Raw genomic sequence first — 18,996 nt, forward strand, 5'->3', positions numbered from 1 at the left:
TCGGTGAAATTAAAAGCAAGTGTGGTAACATTGAGAGTGAACGGGAATTCCACTGTTAAATGCAGAGGAGGGAGCGGATAGGTGAAGACGAGACGGAAGATTTGTCTGATGTGATAGAAGAAGTAACAGATGTCAATATAGAAGAGATAGGGAATCCAATATAACAATCAGAAACTAAGCGAGCTTTGGAGGACTTAAGATTAAATAAGGCAGAAGGGACAGATAACATTTCATAAGAATATCTAAAATCATTGGGAGGAACTGGCAACAAAACGACTACTCACGTTGGTGTGTAGAATGTATGAGTCTGGCGATATACCATCTGACTTTCGGAAAAACATCATCCACACAATTCCGAAGACAGCAAGAGGTAACAAGTGCGAGAGCTATCATACAGTCAGCTTAACAGCCCAACGCATCCTTGTTGCTGACAAGAATAATATACAGAAGAATGTGAAAGAAAAAGGAGGATGTGTTAGATGACGATTAGTTAGGCTTTAGGAAAGGTAAAGCTACCTTAGAGGCAATTGTGACGTTGCGGTTGATGATGGAAGCAGGATTAAAGAAAAACCAAGACACGTTCATAGGATTTGTTGACCTGCAAAAAGCGCTCGACAACGTAAAGCGGTGCAAGATGTTCGAAATTCTGAGAAAAATAGGGATAAGCTATAGGGTGAAACGGGTAATATACAGTAAGTATAAGAGCCAAGAGGGAAGAATAACAGAGGATTAGCAAGAAAGAAGTGCTCGGATTAAAAACGTTGTAAGACAGGGATGTCGTCTTTCACCCCTACACATAAATTTGTACATCGAAGAAGCAGTGATGGAAATAAAAGAAAGGTTCAGGAGTGGAATCAAAATTCAAGGGGAAATGATATCAATGATACGAATAGCTGATGACATTGCTATCCTGAGTGAAGGTCAAGAAGAATTATATGATCTGCTGAATGGAATGAACAATCTAATGAGTACAGAGTATGGACCGAGAGTAATCGAAGAAAGACGAAAGTTGCAGAAGTTGCAGAAATGAGAACAGCGAGAAACTTAATATCAAGATTGATGTTCAGGAAGTAGGATGTTAAGGAATACTGCTACCTAGGCACCAAAATAACCAATGACGGACCGTGCAAGGAGGACATCAAGAAGAGACTAGTACAGGCAAAAAGGGAATTCCTGGCAAAGAGAAGTCTACTAATGCCAAACATAGGTCTTAATCTGAGGAGGAAATTTCTGAGAATGTACGTCTGAAGCAGAGCATTGTATGGTAGTGAAACATGGACCGTGGGAAAACCGGAACACACCGAGCGAGGTGGCGCAGTGGTTTGCACACTGGACTCGCATTCGGGAGGACGACGGTTCAATCCCGTCTCCGGCAATCCTCATTTAGGTTTTCCGTGATTTCCCTAAATCGTTTCAGGCAAATGCCGGGATGGTTCCTTTGAAAGGGCACGGCCGATTTCCTTCCCAATCCTTCCCTAACCCGAGTTTGCGCTCAGTCTCTAATGACCTCGTTGTCGACGGGACGTTAAACACTAACCACCAACCACCAACCAAAACCGGAACAGAAGAGAATCGAAGCATTTGTCATGTAGTGGTACGAACGAATGTGAAAAATTAGGTGGAATGATAAATTAAGGTATGAGGAGGTTCTGCGCAGAATCCTAGAAGGAAACGAATATGTAGCAAACACTGACAAGAAGAAGTAATAGGATGACAGGACATATGCTAAGACGTGAGAGAATGACTTGCATGATACTAGAGGGAGCTGTAGAGGGCAAAAACTGTAGAGGAAGACAGAGACTGGAATACATCCAGCAAATAATTGCGGAATTCTTCGTGGTCCGCATCAAACCATTCTGAAGACGCAGCCCCCCCCCCCCCCCTTTCAAAAAAAAAATCTCGATCCCCCATCTCTTCTATATTGACTCCAATTTTTTCTTCCATCACGTCATCAGACAAGTGTTCCCTTTCAAAGAGCCCTTCAACGTAATGTTTTCACCAATCAGCTCTCTCTTCTGCATTTGACAGTGGAATTCCCACTGCAGTTACTTTTTAATGGCTAAACTTTCAATAGCTGCTGGCATGTTATTGAAACGTTTTTTCTGTATAGTGGGCGGCATTCTGAATCAAAGTAAGTGAATTTAATTTTTATGTGCGTTATTCTTATTTCTAATATTGGTTCCGCCATCAACAATATTAGTATGATAAATATTACATAGTGTTAAGAAAAATATTTCTCTTTTTGACTTTGACAAGTCGTAGGACGGACGCAAACAAGAAAAAAACTTGAGTTGATACATTACAAATGTATGACAAATTTCATTGCAGAATAAATGTACGGAGAACACTAGTACTCTCCCCTTCCTTGGAAAGACCTTTCGCAACAATATTCTTAAATTCACATCACAAATAATTCATAGAACTTGAGCTTGGTAATCATATGAGATAGGAAAAGAGATAAAATCTGTCTATATTAACAAAACCGTGTTTACATATTTTAAAAGATAGAAATATAATACGAAAATTATAAAAGAACTCCTTTTACAAATGCATGCTAAATTAGTTTTTCACAAAACCGAGTTTTGTACTTGGTGTTTAGTTTGCCCTCCAGATGCAGAACAATAAGTTCTTTCAGATTATAATGAGTTTTACACGTTACTCCTTATCCATCCGTTCTCAGTCTTCCAAGGGTAAAATTCCATCACTGTTGTCACCACTTCAGCAACCCTAAGAACTTAGGATTTGACACTAATAGAGTTTCGATTTGATTACTTTCAATATTACGCCGCCCAACTCCATTCGTAAGTCTACTACTGATTTACGACGAAAACACTGTATTTTTTCACAGTTTAAGTAATACATGCACCAACTTCGGGTGAAACTGCACCAGGCGCTCCGGAGTTATGCTTACGTATCAGCACTTTCCCATCCCAGCACCGCGGTAATTGTATCCTGAAACCAAGTAACTGTGTATAACATTTGGTTAAAATTACCCTCTGTGTTTCACTTACTTAAAAAAACACGCTGGTAGCTTTGGAGCGCTGTAGATGGTGAATTCGTGTACGAGGCGGTCATGTAACGCTCGTCCGCTGACGTGTCACGACAGTGAAGTGCTTTGTATGTGCCAGGAGGCTGTATGGAATCAGCGTAGCAAAATGGTTTGGCTTTGAGACCTGAAGGAATAGCAGAAAATGATCTATCGTGTTTGGACGTAACCATGGCCAGACCGTGAACGAAATTGCTCGATTTATCGGTGTATCATCGATTACCACACAGCGCGTCTACAAGGAACGATGTACCATTCACACCTACGTAATACGGAGCAGGGACAATGAGTGTATAGAGATCTTAACCAACAGAGACCAGAGAGGAGTCACATTTTGTAAGTAACAGTCGGCCTAGATATTCCATTTCCATCCTTTCAGAAACTTACAGCAATGAAATCTCATCACGATCTTATGTCAATGAATAAACATCTCAGTCAGTTTTCGAGCGAAAATTTTCATGCGGTGGACATCTGGAGTCGGATGTGGTCGCATCGGCACACTAACTGCTTGTTTTAAGTGCATCGAAACACGAATTAGCTTGACGGGAGCCTTGTAATGTGGTCAGAAGAGTCGTCGTTTTGCCACTTCTAAAATGATGCAAACCGTGGAGTCCACAGACGAGGAGTTCAACCCGCAGTGTGTGGAGGGTGTAATTCATGTCGGTGGATGTTACATGACGTTTTCGCTGGTGTTTTCATTCGATTACTTGGGACTACTCATTCAGATTAGCGTGAACGTAACCCAGTTCACCTTTCTCGGTGACCAAATCTTAATGATGTGGACGCTCCCATCTACCCATTTTTTAAGGTGACAACATCTGTGCACACAGTACTTCACGCTTGTGACCCTCTTTGGCGAACGCTAAGGCATCCTATTGTTCCTTGACTCTATCGATATTAATCCAACGGAAAGTGTCTCCTATCCTTACACTACACTTTGTAATTCTACATTGCACTACACACTTCAAAAACACTACTCTACTGGAAGCTACAAGTTAAACAGTCTGTTATATCAGTGCTGTTTCTGGGCTATTGGATGCTGGTGCACTACGTCATAGCTCAGGAGTGATAGGGTCTGTTCTGCCTCTTCTTTCCCCATACGAGGCTGCAAGAGATTGAGATAGGATGCGCAATGGTTGTCACGACCACAGAAAGTTCTTATGGCTCAATCTTCTCTCTGCTCCTGCAAGAATGTTATGGCCGGGTATTTTGCCTGGTTTTGTCTTGTTGTTATGTGAAGCACTTCACAGTATCTCTCGGCCACATTGTCTGATGGTTCAAATGGCTCTGAGCGATATGGGACTTAACATCTCAGGTCATCAGTCCCCTAGACTTAGAACTATTTAAACCTAACTAACCTAAGTACATCACACACATCCATGCCCGAGGCAGGATTCGAACCTGCGACTATAGCAGCAGCGTAATTCCGGACTGAAGTGCCTAGAACCCCTCGGCCGGCCCAGATTGTCTGAAAGACGAATATTGTGCATATGGCAGAGGTACTAATCGCGTATTACGTTTTACACCGTTTTGCTTACAAGCCATTGCTCAGGTCTATGAAATCATCTCATCTGGTACATTCCCAGACAATGTGATCTGGCGCGTCGATTTCTCTACATTCGCAGGAATCTGTGATGGCACAGTTCTACTAAATGCACGGGATAGGGATCATAGCTTTATCGATACTATACTGCACCCTTGGTCTACAAAATTATGACCTTTTTGACCTTTCCTTGATACGAGGGAGGGAATAATTGCTTTTCTGTTTCTTTTTCCTGTTTTACTACCATTCAATATCAATAAACTTCTTTTTCATTTGTTCGATGTAGCTCTTGTGCCTAACAGGCTTTCCGTTTTTAATACTCGTCCTATTTGAGCCAACGCTTTGGACCTCTGTTACTGCAAGATATGAGAGTCGTATTCCTAATACTATTATAAATGCTTTAGTGTGTATATCTGGGCCTTTGAGGTGCAGGAGCATACGTTTTATGCTCGACCTCTATGTCCTGATCTTTCTGGATCTTGAAGCCACATTCTCACACCTCAGGACGCAATTTTATTTTTTCAGTAATAATTTTATCGGCTGGTTTGATGCTGTCGCACGATTTTTTCTATGAGGCCTTCGACCTGTACGTAACCGCAACATAGAACAACCTCCGTATTTCGTTAATCACATTTTAGCTTTGTCACTGTTTATCTCTTTTACTGATCCCTACCGAACCAAGTCAACTATTCCTGAATGCCGCAGCAAATGTCACACTAACCAGTCCGTTCTTCTGCTAAGGATCTTCCACCTTTGTCTCACTTATTTTTTTACTTCTTCATTCTGTATCTTACCTGCATCATTAAGTTTTAGTATTCTTTGGTGGCACCACATTTCATATGCTTCCAGTCTGTTCCTCTCCGCAGTTCTTAAGGTCAACGTTTAACTTCCACATAAGTTTCTGCTGAACATGCATATTTTCAAGAATTTTCTCCTCATCTCTGTGTCAATATGTGATGCTGTGATGCTTCTGAACAGACACAAGCAATTACAGAGAAATATCATTGCTGGATGTAACTTGTAATATTATATTTCAAATAGAGCAGAGCCACAGTTGAACACACAACTGGGGCAATACAGAGAGGGTTGGAAAGGATACATCGTGCTCGGACAAATACTGAAACTCAAAAACATTATGGCAGACCAAAAATTAAGGGTAAAGACATAAGTCATTTTCTTCATTGATGTGAAGAAAGTGTACTATTTGACTGATGGACAATTTCTAATATCAGTAATAGAAGAACTGGGTGTGTATGAGAAAACAACGAACATATTGAAAGCCATTATTACAAACATGTTTTCAAAAGTTAAATTCGTGTGTGAAGTACCAGACCCATACGAAATGATCATAGGGGTAAGATAAGGGAATGGGCTTTCCTCGGTATTGTTTAATTGTGCACTTGAGAAAGTAGTCAGAGAACAGAACGAAAATACAAACCGTAGAATAAGACGGGGTTGCAAAAAGAAGAATCTCAAAATCAACTGCATTACCTTTGCAGATGATCTGGCGCTGTTTAGTGAAACAATGGAGGAAGCAAAGAAACAAGTTGTTGAATTAGAGAGACAAGCAGCTAAAATAGATCTCAACATTTCCTTTGAAAAACTAAAATTATGACAAACAGCGAAGAGCTAAATAAAACCTAAAAGTTCAACAACAGATAACAGAAATAGTTAAAGAATTTGAATATCTGAAGGAATGGATTAGCAGGAAGGCAACAGAATACAAGGCAGTAGAATCCAGGTGAAACGAACTGGCCTTCAAGTTGACAAAAGAGACGTACAACAAGACATCTCTTTCGTGAGGTTCCAAAATTAAGCATTAAAAAACAGAAATCAAACCAGAACAATTGTATGCAGCAGAAGTCCTAACCATGAATCTCGTATGTGAAATAGAACAATTAGAATCAAAATAAACTAATATTTTACGAAAAATCACAGGAACGAAATTGAAGATAATAAAATTGTTTACATTAAGACTGAAGCTCTCTACAAAAAACTGAAAAACTCGCAATACTTTGCAGAAAAGCGTTTTTACGGACGTCTACTCAGAATGAACTCTAATAGATTAACTAACCGAATTTTTGATTTCTTCCATAAACGCATAACGAAACCTAAGTGGCCTGCGAAAATTGAAAAACCTAAGACAGCTAAAATTGCAGAAAAGTCATTATTGGATAGAACAGCTGAGATGAGTAGTAAAGGCGAAAAAATAACATTCTAAGGCAAATTTAAAATAAAGTCGAAACGGATCATCTCTGGAGAGGGAAGAAGAAGAAGCTCATAGAAAAATAACATATACTGGACACAAAGGAAGGAACAACACGCTGATACAGAAAAAGCATACTCTGCCTATGATATCGTTCCTGCTTCGGTCATCCTTTGTAACCCTGTTACATGGACAGAATAACGGTGCTGCGTAGTTCCAAAATTTGATGGTAAACTACCCGATATTCTCTTATCTATGCTCTTCATCGTTTTCGTAATTTTGTTATGAAGTTTCTTGCGATGGCCATTTTCACAGCAGTTACATACAAATTGTCGTAGTTAGCAAAAGACGCCTTTTTGTAAACTACAACTAATTTTTATTCGTATATCAGAATGTCATTTTGCCTTATCACCAAGGTACATTTCAGTTTTTAAATTTAAAATAATTCAAGGAAATATTTTATAATAACGTAGAGCGTCTAATTCATTACTTGAAGGTCGTGCAGGTTTTCTCCAAGTGGAAAATCAAATGAAAGTCACAATTTTTCGTGTAATCAGTGCAATTTTGTAACGTATCATCAACTCAGCATCCGTTTTCGGAGTCTATTGTGTCATGTGTTCCTGTAAGTGATGCCAACTTTCCGATTTTTTTCACATGTTTACTGTCAGTCTATATGTGTGTTTATGTAACTGTATGGGTGCATGTGTTTGTTTGTTTGTTTGTTTGTGTGTGTGTGTATTTCGTCATATTCCGTGTTACTTATCTTTCCACGCCTTTCAACAGTCAGAGTGGCTATTTCGTAGCACTGGTAGGGGCACCAAATGCTCCTTTCCTCCTCTTCGAAAATTACCATTCACTGCTTTTATTGTGTCTTCGACGTATAGGTATAGTCTCGGTGTCCCCTACTTAACACCTCTTTATTCGCTTTCCACGTTTAATTACACTTGCTTAATTTTTGTATGTGTTGTAGATTATTAGCCTGCCTTTGTTCTCCGTCCAAGTCACCTTAGGATTGTTCTACCGCACACTGTCGAAGGCTTTCTCCAGGGCTACAAACGCTATGAAGGTATCCCAATTGTTCTACAATCTTCATTCCAGTACAAACAAGGGACACTTCCCGAACCGACCGGTGTGGCCGTGCGGTTCTAGGCGCTTCAGTCTGGAACCGGTGACAGCTACGGTCGCAGGTTCGAATCCTGCCTCGGGCATGGATGTGTGTGATGTCCTTAGGTTAGCTAGGTTTAAGTAGTTCTAAGTTCTAGGGGACTGATAAGCACAGATGTTAAGTCCCATAGTGCTCAGAGCCATTTGAACCATTTGACACTCCCCGTCGCACCCCTCCCCCCTCCCCCCTCAGATTTAGCGGTAAGATGGCCCAGTGGATAGCCCCTCAAAAACTGAACAGAGATCAAACATGAAAACAGAAAGAAGTTGTACTAAACTATGAAAAAGGAGCAAAATAGAAACATATGCAACATCGAGCGAATTTCAGTTGTCCAGGCGTCGTGGTTATGTGATCACGATATTATACAGCGAACGGGGAGATCTGTGTTCAAACCTTCATTCGGCTCCGTATTTTTTTCACACAATTATGAGTTTCCGTCCGGTCGTTGATGCGTCTCTTCGCTGTATTCAGATTTGTGTCTGTGTCGTGGTGCAACATCCGTCTGCAACAGCGAGGTGTAACGCAGGGACATCCAGACGTATGTATCTCCTATTTGTTCTATACAAGAATCACATGTTATGACTCTTGCGTTCCGTTTTGGAAGCTTTGACTCTTAAATTCTTTTGTTGTAACATAGTTCACACCTGTTTATTTGTTGTTTTCACTTCTGTGAGACTATGCTGGGATCTCGCCTGCTCTCACTTTTCATCACATTTATTTGATACGTTAATATATTCTTACCACATGACTCATATTCTATAATAAATGTATAGCATGACATTTGCCAAGACTACAGAAGGAGAACAGACACGCGAATGATCGGACCGAAAGTTCATAATTTTGTGAAAAAAAAGTGTGACACGAGGGAGATTTGAACAAGAAACCCCCCCATTTTTTTTCTTTTTTAAAATTTTGTCGGACGTAATAAACCACAAAATGTTGTAGATAATGACAAAGCAAATAAAAATCTCTGTTGTTCTAAAGTAAATGACCGTCTTCTTCCAAAAATAAAAAAAATATTTCTTGAAAACGTAAATAAGAACCCTTTTTCAAGCTAGTTTCTTTTCCAAGACCCGACGCCCTCAACATTTCCGGAGCTATTGTAGTTTGACGGGGGTGCCAATGTTGTTGACATTGATAGAGTCAAACTGTAAGTTTGTCTCGGATTTGGGATTACTGGAACGCTCATGGAGGCACGAAGATCAGCAGCGAACAGGGCCGTTGTCCCAAAAGGCTGCACAACCCCATCTAGCAACCCAATCGATTAGCAGGTGTGGGTTGGAGCAGCAGCATTCGCTGCTGTCACGACGATGGGTGTTTCGTGGTTTACATCGTCAGACCACGCAAAGGTGTGTGAATGGTGTGCTTCCAATGGAGTACCTGTCGAGTCCGAGGGCCGGCGGCGGTAGTGTGGTGCTGGCTTAGCTGCTGTTCAACGTCCATAGGTACAGCGCGAAGATGGGTGTACCACCGACGGGACGCAGGCTGGTGCTTCCACCACGGAATCACTCATCAGCGGAACATCTTGAGAGTTGTGATCCTCATCGTCTTGAGATTGCTACCTGCAGGTGTCATACGGGACGACTCGTTGCTGGCGCACGTGATCTTCAGTTTTCGAAGACGCCAGGATATCCCGCTGGTCAGGCATCGGTAGGCGCATCCTCGGAGTGAAGGGCCAGTCCCTACACTAGAGGCTGCTCACCACTGCACGAGACGGTAGGAGGGCGCAAGGGCGTCGGTCTGCCCGCAACAGCCCGTGCATTACTGGAGATGACGATGTGTCAGTAGTAGGAGCCAGTGGCGATCGCGGTCGGGGTTGTTATGGAGACAAACGTCGGCAGGAGCGTCGTCGGAGCGGTCGCCGCCTGCAGGTCCCCAGGCATTGCAGACAGCTGGAAAGGAGGTGTCCTTCTTGTCCACATCCCGAGCATGACTTCGGCTGGCTAACATAACTTATAACTGCATGGCAGCCACCAATATATAAAAAGGACGGCACACGTTTGGTTTGCACTATGTGGATCTGTTGTGCTCCACTGTAACTGGGTATGGGGTGAACTGAACCCAATTTTCAGCTGTATGACTAATCATATTTCCATTTGGGTGGAATGCAGATACCACTACCTATGAAGGCACCTCGAAAGGGAGTTCAAACATGTGGATCGTCCACAGCCCAAGTCTCGCATGTTCCACAGTTACGTCACCAATGTGTCCATCAGAGTGACAGAACTTAAGACCACTTAGAGTTTCACTTACAATTTTGTCACATATTTCTTCATTAATTAAGTTCCCGTATACTACATTCCTCACTATAGACGGGTGGATACCAACAATATCGTTGAAATCAGTCTTGACTTCTTCTCTGACAAACTGTTCGATTTCAAGTGCTTTTGGTGGGGCATATTCGAGTGAAAAGCTAATTTTCAATGTCGATTTTCTCTGGGCATAAGCATTCTATTTCGAAGGAAATATAGCGCGGTAGCACGGCAAAATTACGTAAACAACTCCGCGAGCGAGCTGCGTGGCGAGGACGTAAACAAGACGTTCGTGTCGCTTGCCTGCCGAAAGGCGACTTACCCTTTGCAGTCCAACAGAGCGACCACAAAACCACGACGCCGTGGCTCTATAAATGCGCTCGAAGCTGCATATGTTGAGCTTGGACCCCTTACTCTTACTATTTTGCTTCTTTGTTCACCATTCTGTACACCTTCTTCCTGTTTTCACATTTGCTCTGTGTTCAGTTTTTGACGGACTATCCTGTGGGGCATTTTACCACTAAATCTGAGGCGGTGCGAAGGGGACTTCCCTTGTAAGGTTAAAGTGATAATCTGTTCTCCGGTACTCCTCACTCTTACTATTTTGCTTCTTTGTTCACCATTCTGTACACCTTCTTCCTGTTTTCACATTTGCTCTGCGTTCAGTTTTTGACGGACTATCCTGTGGGGCATTTTACCACTAAATCTGAGGCGGTGCGATGGGGACGTCCCTTGTAAGGTTAAAGTGATAATCTGTTCTCCGGTACTTTTCCCTTTTTCAAAGAAATTGTTCAAATGGCTCTGAGCACTATGGGACTTAACTTCTGAGGTCATCAGTCCCCTAGAACGTAGAACTACTTTAACTAACCTAAGTACATCACACACATCCATGCCCGAGGCAGGATTCGAACCTGCGACCGTAGCGATCGCGCGGTTCCACACTGTAGCGCCTAGAACTGCTCGGCCACTCCGGCCGGCTCCCGTTTTCAAATCATACTGATCTTTTTACAGTTATTGCCCAGTTTCTCTTTCTAGACCGCAGAATCACTGAAATGTCGTTCTTGTGGCAATTTGAGTCAGCTGGAACACGGCAAGTACAATAACCTGATTTCCCAGAAACTTCGCTCAGTGGAAGAGAAGCGAATATATCTTGGCTTATCTCTACATACGAGACCATGTCAGAGAAAACTATTTTCAAAGTTTTCGACGTACTTCAGATGCCTTTGAACGCACATACGTCAGCCCAGCTGCTGGAACAGTGGCTAGCTTCATGGCCCTTGACTTCCGCACCCTGTTTTCGAAACCCGGTTACCGTTTTCATTTATTTTATTTTATTTTATTTTATTTTATTTTTCATTTAGCTATTCATGTCCGTAGAAGGTTACTACACGAATGTCTTTTGTGAAGTTAGAGAACACAAGGATGTTATATTAATTGTAAAAGCCAGCCGGTGTGGCCGTGTGGTTCTAGGCGCTTCAGTCTGGAACCGCGTCACCGCTACGGTCGCAGGTTCGAATCCTGCCTCGGGCACGGATGTGTGTGATGTCCTTAGGTTAGTTAGGTTTAAGTAGTTCTGAGTTCTAGGGGACTGATGACCACAGATGTTAAGTCCCATAGTGCTCAGAGCCATTTGAACCATTTCATTGTAAAATTACAATTGAATTCCAAAGTAACTGTCATGCATTAATTGTATAATGTAAGTGTATATAGTATTATCAGGGGTTACAATCGTTTTGAAGTCTCATGTTCTTATATTTCATTCTTATTCCTTATATTTTATTCTTGTGTTTATTCTTCAGGAAGATTTATTGCCTTCTCTTTGATGATGCCAATTGCCTGAACATAGAAATTCCTAACAGCATTAGTATCGCGAGAAGGCAAGTTTGCTGCTGTAACATTTCTTCGTATGAATCCAACTCTGGAAAGTAGCGTCGTTAACACGGCAGAAGATTTCAAGCGTTGGCAATAATTTCGTTGCACGCCACGCATAACGGATACCTTTTAATAAAACTGGAGCTTGCAGTTGATTATTAATCAAGGTATAGAATAGGAATTTTATCGAAAACAGTTTCGAATAATTTTTCTATTTGTTTATAGTTTTTATTTTTTCAAATTCATTCACCAAACACGCCATTGGTTCAAAAATGGCTCTGAGCACTATGGGACTTAACTTCTGAGGTCATCAGTCCCCTAGAACTTAGAACTACTTAAACCTAACTAACCTAAGGACATCACACACATCCACGTCCGAGACAGGATTCGAACCTGCGACCGCAGCAGTCGCGCGGTTCCAGACTGTAGCGCCTAGAACCGCTCAGCCACCCCGGCCGGCACGCCATTGGTAGACGAATGCGAAGAATGTCACTTTAGTATACATGGCGAACATTCGTGTAGTAATCTTCTACGGGCATGGGTAAATAAATGAAAAACAAAAATAAAAATAATAACCAGGTTTCAAAAACGGGGATCAAAACTGTGAAGCCACTGTGCCAAGTTTTCAGCTAAACCACGTACTCGCTGAATTGCACATAAACTGCCTCGAAAAACCTGACCATCGATTCTCAGAAACGGTCAAGTATCTACGGAAAAGCCGAGACAGGTTTATTTTGATCCCTCTTCCACTTAGTGAAGTTACTGGGAAATCGAGTTATGACATTTGCAGCGTTCTCCTCGTTAGTGCTCGTAGAATGGGAGGGCATTAGGTTGTTTGGTTGATATCGAACATTCCTTAACTTATGTAGATGAACTCGATAAGGAGTGTTTTTCATTATAGGCACTGTGTGCGGATTTATCACATTTGAGAACCATAAAAATAAATAGGCAAAGAGGAAGGATCCACGCAGATTATCGAAGCTGGTACAATGTTAGCAGTTTCAATGTCACGATTACGTAACATGCCGGGAATTCGAGTTTTTAGTTACCGGTGATGGAGCATTATCCAAGTGCCTCAGTGCATAGTAATCTAGAGCGTCGTCTTAAGTTTTACTTTCATCATTGCATCACTCGTCGTGCTGCCGACATATTACAGCATGTGGCTGACGTAAACCGTTCTTGCTCCGTGCTTACATTAGTCATTAGGCAGAATGACTGCGAGGAAACAGAGGAAGTCCTTTGAGACTTTTCTCTCCCACACCACTCAATGTGAGCCTGTCGGCCTTGCACGGAACGTGGAATGACATGCGTAATCGCCTCACGTGTAAGTACCACAGAGGGTAATGAAGTACTTAACACAAAGAAACTCAGTCGGTACGTACAGAGTTGTTTTTTTAATCATTCTACTTTGTGGTGCGTATTACTCTACAAATTAAAGTAAGTAGTCACTGTAGCTTACGAACAAGACATTAAGATCATCATTAGCTACTGGGAATGTGCTCGTGATGGACCACGTAATAGCCGAAGTGAAACATTTGTGTTCGGCGCAAAATAATGCATGATGAACGAAGCAAAGAGGAAAGCAGAATGTAATAAAACAGGCAAATATTTATGAAATAGTTCTGCTACAGTCAAACGTAGAACTTAATTAGGGTAAGAAGATTTCGGGAACACAAGTCTATAGCGCGGCGCCGTGTGCAAGTGAACCATGGACAATTTGGGAACGAGAAAAGAAGGCAATCAATGTGTTTGAGATGTGATGCTGCAGAAGAATGTTAAAAATTAGGAGGTTATCCATAATCTCTAATAATGCTAAAATACAGTGAATTAGAGAAATTAATTTAATAATGGAAGTGACTTCAGTTTCATAATAAGTGGAGATACATAAAAAGGAAACATAATTAGAAAGAATAAAACATGAAGATAAGTAATGAATCAAAACGAAAGTAATATGTTGGGAAATTGTGTAAGAGATGGCATATGAGCCCCTCATCCCCTTGGCAACAAAGTGAATGTGCTACAAGACTTCTTATTTGCATTTCTCTAGTTCACCGTTGTGCAAACCTCAAGTTTTGCCTGAACTGAATGGGAAAGTAGCCTCCACTTCAGCCACATCTAATGCGAAACAGTTAAAACTGATAATTTATTGTCCAGTTGTTGAGCGACTCAGCAAAAACATCCAGTCCTCACAATCATTTGTAAATGAAAACACCTTAATATTACAAATAGCTAATGTATTTGTATTAAACTAAATAACATTTACGTAGATTCTTCAAACGAAACTGCGTGGTTCCAGAGACCTATTCAAATCTCAAACCTCTATGATGCACTAACTACTACGTCGCCCTGGCACAATGGTTTTGTACATCTGCACGGAGTACCCTAGTTTGCCTCCCTCCCCAATCTTGTCCTTTGTACAAATTTTCATTTGTCGCTTCAGTCTGCATCATAGATGTTTGAGACATGAAAAGGTCTCTAGAACCATATAGTGTCATTTGATTAAAGCACATATGCCTGGGTTTGAGACAGGATCCCCCGTTTCGTTCGATGCTGAGATGCTACACCATTACTGTCGCAGAACCTCTGCGAGTTTAAGGGTAATACCAAATGGGCTGAAGCGCTAATGGGAATTTGGATTGATGAGGGAAGTCTGCTAGGATAGTCCTCGCAGTTGCGTAAAGCCACTGTGCTAGTGTAGCTTAGTGATTAGTGTATCTGCCTAGTGAGTAGGAGACATTGGTTCGAATCCCGGCTTTGGTACAAATTGGTGAGAGATCTGGAGAATGTGCTGGCCAGGGCAGCAGTCGAACATTTTCTGTATCCAGAAAGGTCCGTACAGGTCCTGTGACATGCGGTCATGCAGTATCCTGCTGAAATGTAGGGTTTCACAGGGATGGAATGAAGGGTAGAGCCGCGGGTCGTAACACATCTGAAATGTAACATCCATTGTACAAAGAGCCGTCAATGCGAACAAGAGGTGACCGAGACGTGTAACCAATTGCACGCAATACCATCACGCCGGGTGATACGCCAGTATGGCGATGACGAATACACGCTTCCAATGTGCGTTCACCGCGATGTCGCGAAATGCGCATGCGACCATCACGATGCTGTAAACAGAGCCTGGATTCGTCCGAAAAAAATGGTTTTGCCATTCGCGCAGCCAGGTTCGTTGTTGAGTACTCTATCGCTGGCGCTCCTGTCTGTGATGCAGCGTCAAGGGTAGCCGGAGCCATGGTCTCCCAGCTGATAGTCCATGCTGCTGCAAACGTCGTCGATCTGTTCGTGCAGATGGTTGTTGTCTTGCAAACGTCCCCATCTGTTGACTCAGGGATCGAGACGTCGCTGCACGATCCGTTACAGCCATTCGGATAAGATGCTTGTCACCTCGACTGCTAATAATACGAGGCCGTTGGGATCCAGCATGGCGTTCCGTATTACCATCCTGAACCCACCGATTCCATATTCTGCTGACAGTCATTGGATCTCGACCAATGCGAGCAGCAATGTCGCGATAGGATAAACCGCAATCGCGATAGGCTACAATCCGACCTTTATCAAAGTCGGAAACGTGATGGTACGCATTTCTTCTCCTTACACGAGGTATCACAACAACGTTTCACCAGGCAACGCCCTCAGCTGCTGTCTGTGTATGAGAAATCGGTTGGAAATGTTCCTCATGTCAGCACGTTGTAGGTGTCGCCACCGGCGCCAACCTGCTGTGAATGCTCTGAAAAGCTAATCATTTGCATGTCACAGCATCTTCTTCCCGTCGGTTAAATTTCGCGTCTGTAGCACGTCATCTTCGTGGTGTAGTAATTTTAATGACCAGTATTGTAGGAACATCATTTCATCTTTAGGTGGCTCATGTCTCATAGCTTCCACTGGAGTGAGAGAATGAACACTACAGGCGTAACATACTCTGATTCATAAAACGCACACAACGCTGACTTTGAGATTCTACGTAAAAGACATGGTCAAAAATGTGTGCCTGTGGTGATTTAGAATCCATGTGCATGTGCTTTTCACATGCCTACTCTAATCGGATGCTAGGACACATGAATCCCCTCAGGGTGCAATAACGTTCATATTTAGGATGTTGACATATTTAAGGTTGCGATGATAGCGGCATACAATGAACGAACTAAACAAGGTCAAATGGTTCAAATGGCTCTGAGCACTATGGGACTCAACAGCTGCGGTCATCAGTCCCCTAGAACTTAGAACTACTTAAACCTAAGGACATCACACACATCCATGCCCGAGGCAGGATTCGAACCTGCGACCGTAGCAGTCGCGCGGTTCCGGACTGCGCGCCTAGAACCGCGAGACCACCGCGGCCGGCTAAACAAGTTCAGATTAGATATTAAATACAGAAATACGTGAATGATAGACGTTTACAGAAGTGGGGAGGTGAGTGAACGAGTATCTGTGAATGAGGAGGAGGTATGACTAGATGGCGGCAGTCCCGATGGAAGGAAATATGTTGCAATCGTTAACTAGAAGGAGAGACAGGATGGTAGGAGTTAAGACATTAGGGAGTAATTGTGGTGTCACCGCCAGACACCACACTTGCTAGGTGGTAGCTTAAATCGGCCGCGGTCCATTTAGTACATGTCGGACCCGCGTGTCGCCACTGTGGGAACGCAGACCGAGCGCCACCACAAGGCAGGTCTCGAGATACGATATAGCACTCGCCCCAGTTGTACGACGACTTTGCTAGCGACTACACTGACTAAGCCTTTCTCTCATTTGCCGAGAGACAGTTAGAATAGCCTTCAGCTAAGTCCATGGCTACGACCTAGCAAGGCGCCATTAACCGTATCTGAAGATAGTCTTATTTGTATTATCAAGAGCGATGTACCACAAGGATCGAATAAAGTTAAGTATTCGAGGAGCTGCATACTTTTCTTATTAGCATTCAATAGTTATCCTGTTCCAGACTTCACGCCAGTCGGCGTGTGTGTACGCGTGCCTTTCTTTCGGCTCCCTTCTCAGTGTGGCGTAGCTAGCTTGTTACGCCACAACAGTAAATATACTCGAGAGAGAGAGAGAGAGAGAGAGAGAGTGAAAGAGCCGTAAATGGGAAACAGATGGAAACTAGAATAGATATAAATAATAAAGGGCGGAGGTATTACTATTAGATGAAAAGAATGGCACAGAAAAGAAAGTCATGAGCGGATGCGGATAACCAGTGAGCAGATCGCTTGCCAGAACAAGAGAACTGCGTAAAGACTTTCTCTCCACTTTTTTAATGCGTTATGGGCTTCAGTAATACGAGTCCATGTTGCTCTTGTATATTTTTCAAGTCCAAGTACTTCTCTACCATTAAGATGTCATGGTCTCTTCTTGTCTCTTGAAATTCAACAGAGAACTTCTTGGTCAGTTTGAAAGGCATGCAATTGGCTACATGCCCAGCGCACCTCCATTTCATTTTCTTTCACTGCCGTCATAATCACTTCTTAAAGTCCAACATTTTTCCTCATCCATTTCTTTCCAGAATTCTTGTTTCAACGCTCCACTTCTGAATGGTTTTCACATTTAAAGTCTGTTTCTCAGAACTGGTAACACACTGGTTGTGAGCTTCTCTTTTTACAGAACAGCCCAGCCCGACAGTACTTTACTTCGCTGAACCATTGTTACCACTGCGGCAAGGCCGTTGGTAAATAGGCTTTTATAAGCCTATTTAATTCACCAAGAGCACTCAAGCCCACATTTACTCTTCTTTGTAATTCCTACCGACCCAGTCGTTGTCTTTAGTTTTCCGAAGTATGCTCACGCACTGCATCTTTGGATACTTTAGCAATCGGCACTATTTTATATCCAGAAAGTTGATTATGACTTCATAGCCTTATATTAATTGACTTTCACCTTCTGTTCAAGCTTACTCTACTGAGTACATTTGTGCATTGCTGAAGATTTCCTGCAGCGGAGGCAAACAGTAAAATGTGAGCAGAAAATCTAAAGGGACTCGAACCTATTCTAATAACAGAATGCATTCTTTATTCCCAGTTGAAGTTTATAAAAGCTTCCTCTTGAACCGCTGTTTGTGAAATAGAATCTCTTTGCCTATCTCCTTTTCCATTTGTGAAGATCGAATTATCCTGATTGAGTAAAATCAAAGCTGTGACATTGATATGTGTGTTATTCGGTACTCTGTTATGCCTTGAATTAATACCTCCTTTCTAAAGGACTGCCAGTCAAAAGATTTCTGTAAAAATGTGAATCCGAAAGTGGTAATTTATACAAATTCTTCCATTCTATAATTTTTTTCTCAACTTTCAAGCTGTTTATTGTGCTACATCCACTTCTAAATACAGCTGATTAAAATCTACTGTTATTTTTCTATGGGGCTGTTGGTTTATGAACAAGTACTATTATTCATTTCCTCTACAACTACATGACTACTCTGTAACTGACGATTAAGTGCTTGGTATAGGGTTTATAGAACAATTTTCAGACTGTTTCTTGACCTTTCCGTTCTGATTAGCGCATGGGAAAAATGAACGCCTAAATATTTCCGTCGAGTTCTGATTTCTCTTATTTTATCACGACGGACATTCATCTCTATTTAGGTGGGAGCCAACAAAATATTTTCTTATTCGGAGGATGAAGTTAGTGATTGAAATCGCAACGAAGAGCACCTTTGTTTTAACGATTGCCAAGCCAACTCGCTTTTCACGTCCGTGAGACAGTCTCATCTATATCCCTATCATACTGGAAAAGGTGCCCTTCTTTGAACCGTTAAATATCATCCGTCAGTTCTACTTGGTTTGAATCACATACCGCGCAGCAATACTCCTTCCGTTTCTTCATCTTCGAACGATGATAAGTGACACTCTTTTATGCTATAATCCACGAAGAACCGATCCCGCACGATTGTAGCTTTGTTTGAGTTGTTCACTGTATACA

Source organism: Schistocerca serialis, chromosome 6 (assembly GCF_023864345.2).
Source record: "Schistocerca serialis cubense isolate TAMUIC-IGC-003099 chromosome 6, iqSchSeri2.2, whole genome shotgun sequence".
NCBI lineage: Eukaryota > Metazoa > Arthropoda > Insecta > Orthoptera > Acrididae > Schistocerca > Schistocerca serialis.